This window comes from Gorilla gorilla, chromosome 3, assembly GCF_029281585.2.
Source record: "Gorilla gorilla gorilla isolate KB3781 chromosome 3, NHGRI_mGorGor1-v2.1_pri, whole genome shotgun sequence".
NCBI classification, from domain to species: domain Eukaryota; kingdom Metazoa; phylum Chordata; class Mammalia; order Primates; family Hominidae; genus Gorilla; species Gorilla gorilla.
Window position 1 is genome coordinate 63,407,465 of NC_073227.2, and position 13,408 is coordinate 63,420,872.

Here is a 13,408-nt window from a genome sequence, read left to right on the forward strand (position 1 = left end):
TATATATAAAGGTCACTTTTATAGTATTTGCTAAATGTAACTGTCAAAAAATATATAGTTCAGTTCCAAGCTCTTGCCCTTCAAGAATCTACAGGAGTTGTAGGCAAATAAAGAAAGACGGACGGCCGGGTGCGGTGACTCAAACCTGTAATCCCAGCACTTTGCCAGGCCTAGGCAGGCAAATCATGAGGTCAGGAGTTCAAGACCAGCCTGGACAACATGGTGAAACCTCATCTCTACTAAAAATACAAAAATTAGTCCGGGGTGGTGACAGCACGCGCCTGTAACCCCATTTACTCGGGAGGCTGAGGAAAGAGAATTGCTTGAACCCGGGAGGCAGAAGTTGCAGTGAGCCAAGATGGTGCCACTGCACTCCAGCCTGGGTGACAGAGTGAGACTCCATCACAAAAAGAAATAAAAAAAGAAAGGCCTCAGATAGCTCTCCTGGAAGAGAAAAGTAGCAGACATGAGGTGGAAGTATGAGACAGTCATCTTCATTTCTGGAAGCTGACGCACATTAAAAACTCACTAGCATTTAATAATTGAGTTTATAAAGTTTAAATATAATAAAGTATTATAGGTATGATAGTCAAAGAATGCATTTAGTACAGTTGATACCTAAGATTAAGTTAAATACTATTAAAATGACTATTATTATTAATTAGCTATTATATCTCCATTTGACAATAATTAGCTATTATAGTTGCAGTTGATAAAGTAGACTCACATATCCAGGTTATTTCAAACACATTTAAATGTTTTCTAATTACTGGATAAAATAGGTATAAAAGCTTAAGTTTAAATTAACTAAAATAAATAAAATTGCAAATTCAGTTTTGCCACTGTTCCAGCCACACTAAGAGCTAGTCATATGGTTACATGGTTAGTAACTACCATGTAAGACAGTGTAGGTTTAGAGAATATCCAGGAAAAAAAAATGTTTAAAAGAATACAGCTCCATGGCTTACTTTTGTAGAAATTATTTCCATCTCACACTAAATGACAACATAACTCTAACTTACTATTGTTAAGATAGCAATACTCTCCAGATTGATCTACAGATTCAAGACATTTCTATCAATATTACAGATGGCTTTTTGCAGAAATTGACAATTGCATACTAAATTTATGTGGAAATGCAGGGGACTCAGAATAGCCAAAGAATCTTAAAAAAGAGTTACAAAATTGGAGAAGTCGCATCTCCTCATTTCAAACCCTAGTATAAAACTAAATATTCAAGACAATGTAGTACTGACATAAGAATAGATATACAGATCAATAAGACATAATTTGGAGTTCAGAATTAAGCCCTTACATTTATGGTTAATTGATTTTTAGTAAGCATGTCAAGACAATTCAATGGGGAAAAAATCATCTTTTTAACATATGGTACTGAGGCAAATAGATACATGCAAAGGAATAGTTTGACTTTTACCTTACACAGTACATACAAATTACTCAAAATAGATCACAGACCAAAATATAAGAGATTAAAATTATAATACTCTTAGGAGAAAAGTTACAATAATTTTCTGTGACCTTGAGTTAGACACTGAATTCTGAAATAAGACACCAGAAGCACAAAAGACAAAAGAGAAAATGAAATAGGTAAAATGAATTAGTTGATATAATAAAAACAAATTTTGTGCTGTAAACAATACCATCACAAAAGTGAAAAAGCAACCAACAGAATGAGAGAGAATATTTGCAAATCCTATATCTGATAGGGGACTTGTATCCAGAATATATAAAATACTCATAATTCAGTAATAAAAATAATACAAACATGGACAAATTATATGAACAGCCATTCATCCAAAGGAGGTAAACAAATGATCAACAACTACTTGAAAGAATGCTGAGCAATATTAGTTAATAAGAAAACCTAAATATAAGTTATGGTGGGTGATCTTCACACCCACTAGAATAGCTAAATAATAATACATAAACTTTGAAAAAATTACAGTAAGTGAAAGAAGCTAGTCACAAAACACCACATATTGTATGATTCCATTTCATTTATATGAAATGTCCAGAACAGGTAGATTTTTAGAGATACAAAGTTAATAAGTGGTGGCTTGAAGATGGGAATAGGGAATATTGAGGGGAGGGAATGTAATAGATGTAAGTTTCCGTTTAGAGAGCACGAAATTATGTCAAATCAGATTGTGCCATCATTTTCAGAACTTGCAGACATACTACAATACATTGAATTAATACTTTAAATCAGTGAATTGTATGGCATATGAATTATATCTCAGTAAAGCTGCTCAAAACAACAAAAGCACAGAACTTGCACATAACATGGTTTTCTTTAAGTCATCTTACATAACCACAGCATTGCATTAAAGCTAAGAAATTAACCTTAGTCTGATATTTTTAACAAGTTTTCAAAAGGTATTTGAATTTCCAAGTTTTTGCGCTAATGCTTTTCTCTCTCACTCTCTTCCCGGAGTTCCCACTGAGTCTAATTTTCTTCCAGTCTGTGACAATTCCCCAATATGTTCTTGTCCTTTATAACTTTGACAATTTTAAAGAGTACCACTGAGTTATTTTATAGAATGCTTTCTATTTGGGTTTGTCTAATGTTTTCCTATGACTGGATGAAGTTATTGATTATGAGGAAGGATATCACTTGGATGATGTGCCCTTCTCAGTTCATTATACTAAGTGGCACATTATATCAACTTGCCTGGTTATGTTCACTTTTATCACCTGGCTAATGTGGGTCTGCCTGTATTACACAAGACAAAATTATCACTTTGCCACTTGTAAATATCAAATATTTGGGGGAAGAGAAGTCTTTGATAAATGTAAATATCCTATTTCTGTTTCAACTTTTTCCCAGTAATCTCAGGATCCTAGAAGAATTTTGCTTGTGAAAATTATTATTTTAACTTAGTTGTGAAATTATATTTCCCTTAATTCTTCCATATGTATTAATTGGTTTTTTTGTAAGAAAAAGTTGACACTTTCTCCTTTAACCTATGTATTCACTTATGTATATACATGTGGACTAAGGGTTACTTATTTTTGTGGGGATTATAATCCAATATTGAATTTATTTAGTTAGTTCAAGTTATTCTAACTTTGGCTGCTGGGGGAATGTTCAGGTGGATTATATGCCCTTTTGATATGCTCTCTTTATTTATTTTCTATTTTTATTTTGTGCTCTCTGTTAATTTCTGGCACTAATGATACCCCAAGTTCATCTTTTAATTCCCCTATTTCAGTCCATCACTCAACAAGTTATCCAAGGAGCCTGGCTTTTTTATACTGGAGAATTTTGATATTGATTTCTGCAACTATCTTCCAACATCATACTTTTTATTCTAGTTATCTCTTTTCCTTATAACTCACCTTCATTTTTCAACAGTGAGAAATCTGGCTTTCACTGTCTACAATATGGGATTTATTATTTATTCAACTCTGTAATATGATTAGTTTTTAATTTCTAACTCATGCTCTGTAAAAACAAATTGACAATAAACTAGGTTGCAAGATATATGAATAGTTCTTTTTGCTTTTAATTTTACAATATTCAACTAAAATGCAATTTTACAAAGTCATGTAGATCAGCTCTTACATTTCTCTTCCTTTTTATTTGAAACACAGATTCATTTGTAACAATCTGAATTCCTTCTCTCCCCTTATACACAGCTGATATTTTTAGACATGTACATCGAGTAAAATCCAGGTAGTTTGTGATGTACTCTTCCATGGGTCATAAAGAATGCACCGAATTGTGTAGCTACCACCACAATTTCTTTCAGTTCCATCACATCCAGTGATCTTTTCATTATATCCTTTTATAGACAACCTCTCTCTTACTCCCAGTAAATCACATATTTTTAAATTTTTTATTAATTAATGATCAATTAGGCTGTTATGAATAAAGTTGCTTGATATTTCTATACACTTCTTTGTAAAGCTATTAATTTTTCATCTAATAGCTGTGGTATTAAATATGTGTAATTATTTAATTACATAGGTGTAGAATCTATGAGTCTATGGTAGATGGATGTTTATCTCTGTAAGAAAAGTGTAAAACTATTTTCCAAAGTTGTTGTTCCATCTTATGAGAATTCCTATTGTTCTTCATTCTCATGGGCACTTGATAGTAACCTTTTTAACATTTTAATATGTGTGAAGTCAAACGTTTTTGTGTTTTTAATTCAAATTTTCATAAAGATTAATAATGCTCAATATATACCCATATGTTTATTTGCCATTTCTTTATCTTCTTTGGTGAAATAGCTATTCAGATCCTTTGTTCATTTTAATTGGGTACGAATGAATCTTAATTTTCTTCTTCTAAAGGACAGAAGTAAACCACTGTGTGAGAAGTAAACTCACATGTTACTATCAGGAGTGCAGAAAATATATTCTCTAAAATGAGATCTAGCATATTTTTAAAAAGTATATATGCATTTAACCTTTGAAACACTGATCTCTTTTCTAGAAATTAACTGGTAATACATTCTGCCAATACATACACACACACACACACACACACACACACACAAAAGTACAAACACACAAACTTAGTGCAAAGTAACCAATGAAAGTGTTATCTGTAATAATATAATACTGTATTAGTAATACAGTAATTACACTAGTAGTAATATAAATAATACTCTTTTTTAGATGGAATCTCACTCTGTCACCCAGGTTGGAGTGCAGTGGTACAACCTCAGCTCACTGCAACCTCCATCTCCCAGGTTCAAGTGATTCTCCTGCCTCAGCCTCCCAAGTAGCTGAGACTATAGGCATGTGCCATCATGCCTGGCTATTTTTAAAAAAAAATTTTTAGTAGAGACAGGGTTTCACTATGTTAGCCAAGCTGGTCTTGAACTCTGCCCTCCTCAGCCTCCAAAAGTGCTGGGATTACAGGTGTAAGCCACCACACCTGGCCATAAATAATACTTTCAATACTCATCTTAATACTCACAATACCCCAATACTCACAATACTCTTAATACTCATCTATATGATGGTGGTGGGAGGCAGACAGATTCCTAGGTGGGAAGGGGCAGGCAACCAGTAAGGCCCAACTTTCAAGTCAAGGATGGCCTGAAGCCTGGGGGAAGGGCTGCCAGTTCTGGGTGCAGTCCACCACTGGAGTGGGAACTTCCTTGATTCATTTTGGTCAGTTGGGCAGTGCTTTTTCTGGGCCCTCCCATAGACCAATCAGCATGTACTTCCTCCATTCTGAGCTCATAAAAACCCCAGACTCCGCTGGACTCAGACAAAGGTTAGGACTATCTGTCTGCAGCTAGGACCTATCCACTTTGTTTCTCGTCTACACTGATAGCTGTTCTGCCACTAAATAAAACTCTTCTTCATCTTGCTTATCCTCCAGTTGTCTGTGTAACATCATTCTTCCTGGATGCAGGACAAGAACTCAAGACCCGCCAAACCACAAGCATGAAAAGGACTGTAATACTTTTCTGGCTGGCTTGCCTAGCTGTGGACAGTGACATGCTTCCATTCACTGAACTACGGAAGTGAAGAGCCATGGCTCTTCTGGGGGCCCAGACCTTGAGATTCCCCAAGCCAGAGCTATAACACTATAGCCCTCACGCCCTCTGCCAGAGTCAGGCAGCTGCCACACATGACAGGAAGCAATGGTAGGGCCAGGCCAGCTCACAAGTGAGGCTGGGGGACTGAATGAACTGTAACACAAAGGGGTTGAAACAGTCCCCAACATATTTGCTGTGCTGTGGGCAGTGGGAAGGAGACAGCGGTAACACACCTGCCACTCCCACCCCTTGGGGCTCTGCAGTTGCTGGCATCTTCAAGGTTTTGGGCACCACCATGTTCCTCTTGTCCAGATGCTGGCACTCACAGCAGAAGACCCTTGTGGTGTGCTTGGTCGAATAGCAGCCAGCACCTGTGATGTTGCCTGGAGCTGTCTGCCCCAACACAGCAGCCAATGCACCTGGTTATGTGCAGTGGCCAGACCCTGTGCTCTCTCACTGACACACTCTCACCACTCTGCCTGGTTTGCCCTTGGAGAGCATGGGATCCAGGCTGGTAACATGAGCCAAGCACAGCCTACTAGGCCGAGTGTTCAGAACAAGTACAGCCCATGTGAGCAAAACTCAAGCAGAAGTGCCACCAGCCACAGAGGTTTCTGGCTGGCAAAGCAGCATGTAAAGGATCCTGTGACACATAGAATGCTTGTTAATTAAACCATGGAACATCTACACAATGGAGAAACATGCAGCTATAACAAAGAATGAGAAATATTGGTTAAGTGTATATAGATTAGGCAGCACAGAACCTTTTGTTTAATAACGTAGAAGAAATATCATGCCTGTAATCCCAGTACTTTGGGAGGCTGAGGCAGGCAGATCACAAGGTCAAGAGATCGAGACCATCCTGATCAACACAGTGAAACCCCATCTCTACTAAAAACATACAAATTAGCTGGGCCTGGTGGTGCACACGTGTAGTCCCGGTTACTTGGGAGGCTGAGGTATGAGAATCATTTGAGCCCAGGAGGCAGAGGTTGAAGTGAGCCGAGATTGCGTCACTGTACTCCAGCCTGGTGACAGAGCGAGACTCTGCCTCAAAAAATAAAAAAGGTATAAGAAATAATATATTTGCATGTTTTGAAGAGTAAACTTAGGAAAGATAAATCAGAAACAAACAGAAATACTGAGCCATAAAGAATGATAGGGAATGGACAGGCATGATAGAGATATCTATAATTTTAATGTGATTTACACTTTTATGTAGTTTTTTCTTGAATATAATAGAATTACACAAAAATCATCACAAACAACTCTAAAATTGTATTCAACAGTAAAAAATATATATTTATATTAAATTGATAATATAACCACACATACATGCACACACATGCACTTCCTGAAAAAAAACAATATAAATCAAGTAAAATTTGAACCCAGCCAACATATCCTATATGTGAATCTATCCTAATGAAAAAAAAAGGCAACATATCTTGAATGTTATTTTTTTTTCTTTTGGACATGCCATTGCTGTACTGATTTTGAAATTATTTTGTGTGTATTATAGGATGAAGCAGATGAGTAAATATACTAATATTGGGGGGAAACAGTGTTCTTACTCTAAGAAAATAAAATTACAGCAATGGGAGTGGGAAGAAAGGGGAAAATGCTATGATTTATTTATATGAATTGGAAGTAGAGGTACAAATTAATCATATTTTAGAAATACATGTCATCTTTGTACTCTGAAAGGATTTAAAAGCTACACTACTCCAGTAGCAAACCTCTCATATTACCTCTATATTTGCTATCTATAAGTCTTGACTAAAAGAAATCAAGGCTTTTTGAATAAGTTGAAAATTTTAGGTCAGCGACAGGGAAAACAAGGTAAGTCTTGAATACTTTATTTTGCCAGAAAACAGGGACAAGTTAGAAGACTAAGAAAAACATGTGAACAGGACACAGGGCTCCCTTGAACTGCTTGGCCTGGCCCTTGAATTTGAAAGTATTTCAACAACCAGAAAACAGAAAAAGTGAAATGTAAATCATATCAAGTTTTTAAAATGCACATATTCTATTGACATTTGAAAAGTAGGAAAAGGGAAGGCCCTTCATAGAAGAATGTTAGCTACTAAACATAAAAGAACAGTAAACCTAGAAAATCATTATTGTAAATTCTTAAAATTATTACCCCTTGAATTACTTATAAATAATAAAAGAAAATAAAAATAAGGTGCCCTTACAAGAGAGAGCTCTGGTGAATACTCATTTAATCAAGGGATCAAATTTAGCCTCACCAATAAGATGAAATGACAGTGTGTCTTCTAGTGTGATGCAATGGAAAGTAAATAATATTTACTTATTATAATATAATAATAATATATTATCCATTACTTCAGTAGTATTGTTAGAAAAAATGTTTAACTGGAATCTAATAATGAGCAAAGACCCACTCAGATTCAGATTGTGACTTTCTATAAAACAGCCTCAACTCTTCAAATAGTCATGTTAAACACAGACATACACACACACATGTACACATACACATAGTGAGACAATGCAGACTAATCTGTATCGAAGGGTATGAAGGAGAAGTAAAAATTAAACAAGTAGTTATTTAGGTGGATACTGGATGTGAAAAAAAACAAGCACATTGATATTTTAGAATAATTAAACTTAAATGAATTATAATATATAGGACAATTAAAGACAATTTAATAGGGCTGGGTGCAGTGGCTCCTTGCCTATAAACCCGGCACCTTGGGAGGCCTAAGTGGGCAGATCACCTCAGGTCAGGAGTTCAAGACCAGCCTGGCCAACATGGTGAAAATCCATCTCTACTAAAAATAGAAGAATTAGCTGGGCATGGTGGCGGGCACCTATAATCTCAGCTACTCGGGAGGCTGAGGCAAGAGAATCTCTTGAACTTGTGAGGTGGAGGTTGGGCGGAGGTTGCAGTGAGCCAAGACCGTGCCACTGCACTCCAGCCTGGGCAATACAGTGAGACTCCATCTCAAAAAATAATAATAATAATTAAATAAAGATGTGCTATGCCAGAGATTATGCCATACAAGTGTAATATAAATTAGTCTAAAATATCTAATTCAAAGTATTTTTTAATCAAGCAGATGATGATGTATGTTTCTAAAAGATTTCAGGAGTTTGGTCTGTTGATTTCTATGTTTGTCTCCTTTTAGCATATGTCTATTGGAAATGAAATAAAATTATTTTATTGAAGTTTTCATAACTGGTTGCATTTGTTTCTAAATTGCTTGTGAGTGCTTTTGAAATTTAATAACGTAATAACTAGATTTATATGTATTTTCATGAACTAGTCAAGATATGGAAATTTTTAGACTCATTCCCTTGTAGGAAAAATAAAAATGAAAATGTGTGCTCTAAAGGGAAACAAACAGAAATCAGAGAAGACAATTGCAATTCACTTGATTATATTGGAAAGTGAGAATATTGTCTACAAAAGAAAGACCTTTTTCCCTCTTAAATGCGTATATTTAAATATAAAAAATTCAGTGTCTTCATCTTGAGTAATATTACACTCTATAATCGTTACAGAATAACAAAGCAAATGATCATGTGCCAGGTATTGGCAACAAAATTAAAAGATTTATCAATGTTACTTTACATTAATAAAATAAAATGACATTTTCAGAATTAATGTAATATTCATTGCTTTCTATTGCAAAATGTATGTTAGAAATAAAGAGAAAAACTCAGGGCTGTATATAGAAAGAGGAAGTTAAAATGGGATATTGGCTATGTTGAAATACATACAAATAAAACTAAATAAGATAGAAAAGCTTTTATTTTCAAATATGCCATATTTTATTTCTCAAAAACTTCTATTTAATGTTAAATAGTGCCAAGAGAAGCATAAATAAATATTGAATCTAATATTCAAAATGCGAATTTAGATGCAATATAGTATGCTACTGGTGATTGAGGATTTTAAATCCACTGCAGCTCAAAATAAAATATAATTTTCACTTGGAATAAGAGAAACAGATTTTCAAATATATTTATTATTAAATAAGAATATATGAAAGTATTTGCATGTGTATCTGTGTAATTTTATGGCACCTCATTTTCAAGTGGCCTGAGCTATGCCAAGTGCTAGGAATATCTCTCTAAAAATGTTTATTTCTTTTTGTCTGTCTGGAGAGTTGCAACTCACTCATATGGCTCTAATATCTGCTTCTCTCTAATGTCTTTTGTGGTTCATTTAGAAAAAAAATGATTATGCTCACTCTTGAAATCTCATAATATTTTGAACGTATTTTTATTATATCATTTAATACTGTATTATAATCATTGCTTGTTTCAGCTAAGTGACCAGAGAAGTAATCTATGCATTTTCAGTGAACAATGACAATTTACTGAAAAGATGAACATGTTTTGTGAGGTGACATTTGCAAATCATCATAGGCCAAGAACTCCCGCACCTGGACATATCATTAATGTGGATCCTCAATACAGTGAGTCAAACACATCGTCTTTGGGGTTCTAGTCAATGTATTTTCTGGAGGTACAAATGCCTTTGATTAGCCAAGTACAGGCCAGTAACTTCGAAATGCAATATTCTTCTAAGCAGAGCAAATTATTTATTGCATACCTGAAAGACATTATAAAGTATTGCTTTCAGTTCAACATTGCTTTCTATTCCTCCCGTACTAAGAGTTACTAAAAAGTTCTCAGTCAGATATCCACAGCAGCTCTTAGGGGACCCCAGTGAATCAACAAGGACGTATGTGGATGGAGATTCTTGCTGTCCAAACTTAGTATTTGACTATAGCATAGAAGTGCAGTAGATCTGTATGTACATGTGGTCTGTTTGTATGCACATGCTTGTATGCACATCTGTTAAGCATTAAGGAGGGCTTTGACAAAAATCAGTGACATTATAATATATACTTTTCTTCCCAATTATTCCATGAAAGTTTTGAAAAGTAGAAACCACAGATTCTCCATTTTATATCCATTTATATCCATATATATATTTTTTATTGCACCTAATAGTGATAAGTATAACAATTTAGTGAATGAATGAATATTTTTCAGGCTCACTAACATTCTAGGTAGGTGAGAATATTAAAAAGGAGTAAAGTGGTTCTAGAGAGAGATGGCTCAACTAATACTGTGATATATTTCACGAAAGAGAGATACATCTGAATATGTTAATTATTTCTTCTAAACTCTCCTCTAAAATTTGGCTATCTAATAAATGTTTATGGCCAAAAAGACACTAGAGATAATTAACATTAAAACCAATACCTAAATGTATTCAACTTGATTATACTAAGACCCATAATATTTAAAAATGTTTAAAGATATATGGGTTAAAAATTGTCAAATTGGATTTGTCACATAGATCTTTTTTTGCTGCAATCCTTTAAGCTCAAGAAAGAGCATATTCAGACCATAGCTGGTTAAAATTAATGCATTAGAAAATAACTGATAAAAGTAGCTACACTATTGATAGGTATAAAAGTTAATTGCTAAGGCTAACAAATGAACAACATCAACCATTACAGAATTAAAAGTTAAGTTTATATAGTGGAGACAAAAGCATAAATACACAAGGGCTACATTAAAATAAGGCATGATTAATTCATACAGTATATTCTTTAAGAAGAAGAAAAATTATTCAATGATGACATTTTCAATTATGAAAATGAAAGAAGGTTCTCTTAAGAATTATGCAGGGACAACAAGCATAAACCAATACTATATCAGAGATAGGTCAACCAGGACATATGTTTACTCTAATAACAAACACATAATTTCTTTATAATTTAGAGATGCATACGTTTTACACATAAATATCTTTGTATTTCAGATAAATCAGAAATAGGCTGATTTTTTTTTCTTAATTAGATGTTTGTTTTTAAGTTAAATAATTTTAGTTTTTGTTGACAAAAAGATAAGCATCATCCTTGGTAGAATAATTCTTTTGTTTAAAATAACATATTTCAGTAAATTATTAGTTATACAAAAAAAAGCCAAAATTTTATCCCTAAATATAAAATTTGATATATTGAAAAATTCCTCTTTGTGCTACAGTATAAGACTTTTCATATTGCAAACTTTCATATTTTAAACTTATTTTTTGCAGAGATTATTAGGTTGATTTACTGCTTGGTTACCAGTCCTAAGGCTTTTGATTAGTAATAGTTGCTGCTATATTTTAAGTACTATTCACTGGTCTCCAGAAACAAATGTATTGAGAATTCAGTAAAGATGACATATATGTATGCATATTATTTCTATGCTATACTTCCTACTATCTTCACCAAATGCTTTCATTGCCAAAAGAAAAATCCCTTTCTAAGGAATCTACACATAGGAATGAACAAGGCCGCTTACAACTAAAAAAAAGAGACTGAAAATGTTCTGTGTTTAGTTTCTAAATGATCTGCTCTTTGTAGAGACAGACCAAAAAAAATTAGATTTAAAAAGCATTTTATTTTTCTTCCCAGCAACGAGATACATGACTGAAGCCTTGGGAAGGTGTTAAAATTACTGAGGGATAATGAGTCCTGGAGAGCTTCAGACAGAAAATTTGGACCTGCCAATGACATCAAAGTATCCTGTGAAAACTGCCCATTGCGGGCGTTTGGGGGCAGTTACTCTTTATGGGTCAAAATGTTTACAGCTCTTCGTCAGCCTATGTGAACAAATCCTGTCTAAAGAAATAGAATACCAGAAATCTTGGACCCTAGAAAAAATCATGAAAGATTGGTCTTTTTGCTTTACCTTGTTAAAACACTTGAATAACTTATAGGGAGATTCTGTGCAGCGATATTTTGGCTTCTTAACCTAGATGAAACTGTAAGGTATTTCACAGAAATTGTAAACTCACTAAGCCAATGGAGTGTTGAAGTGCTTCACAGAATGGCAGAGGAATCGAGCATATATTAGTGTCATTGTTTTTAATTTATAAACTTAAATGAATGCATAGAACAGAATGCGTACATACTATTAATATTTTCAAGTAGAAGAGAGTATCATGGAAGAAATTTAAATTTCTATGAGATTTGCGGACATGGAATGATGATTATAGATTGTAAAATCAGGGGATGATTAACTTTGGAGAAAACTTTATTTGAATTTAAATGATGGATAAGAAATGAAATTATAGTTGTGTGGGGCAGGGTGGGAATATTGCATGAATCATCATCTATTGAACAGACATTCTTTCCTCCTTTTTTTTTTTTTTTTTTCTTTTCGAGAAGGAGTCTTGCTCTGTAGCCCAGGCTGGAGTGCGATGGTGCAATCTCGGCTCACTGCAAGCTCTGCCTCCCAGGTTCAAGCGATTCTCCTGCCTCAGCCTCCTGAGTAGCTGGGATTACAAGCACGCGACACCATGCTTGGCTAATTTTTGTATTTTTAGTAGATCTCTTAATAAGAGATCCATTTTTTTTTCTTTGTCAGTGGGTGGTGGCAGCAGTGGACATTTAAATAGGTACCACCTAAATGTCTTTGAGAGGAGGTGCCAGCTGGGTTTCTTGGGTCGAGTAGGGGCTCAGAAAGCTGTGAAACTCACTCATTTCCTGCATCAGGACTTAATTCAGTCCTGGATGAATATAATATTGAAGATATACGCTTAAAATATTCCTAACTTCAGGATCTGTGCATGTATTTTTTTCCCCAAGAAAGCTATAAACAACAAAAATTTTGCTCTAAGTTTCCCTGTGTCCTCTCTCCCTTCCCCCTCCCCGGAAACTAAAGTTAAAGGAATGTTAACTGCCTGTTTTTCTGTGAACAGCAGACCTTGTCCATACTCCCAATTCCAATTCTTTGTAAATATACTTTGTAAAGTCCTATAAGATCCTTTCTCCTTTGCCATGCCCCGCAAGGTAACAAAGTAGATAAAACCTAAGTTGCAATTCTGATTTTCCTCAAAATGTAAAACA

The 13,408-nt window shown here is 34.5% G+C and overlaps 1 long non-coding RNA gene across 1 annotated transcript in view; it reads left to right on the top strand.

Moving 5' to 3' along the window:
- LOC134758246 (uncharacterized) overlaps positions 1–9,935 on the top strand; it is a 101,177-nt gene extending 91,242 nt beyond the window's left edge. Inside the window, exon 3 of the long non-coding RNA XR_010133225.1 lies at positions 9,820–9,935. This is a non-coding gene — a long non-coding RNA (uncharacterized lncRNA). The remainder of the gene's footprint in view (positions 1–9,819) is intronic.
- Positions 9,936–13,408: the final 3,473 nt, after the last annotated feature.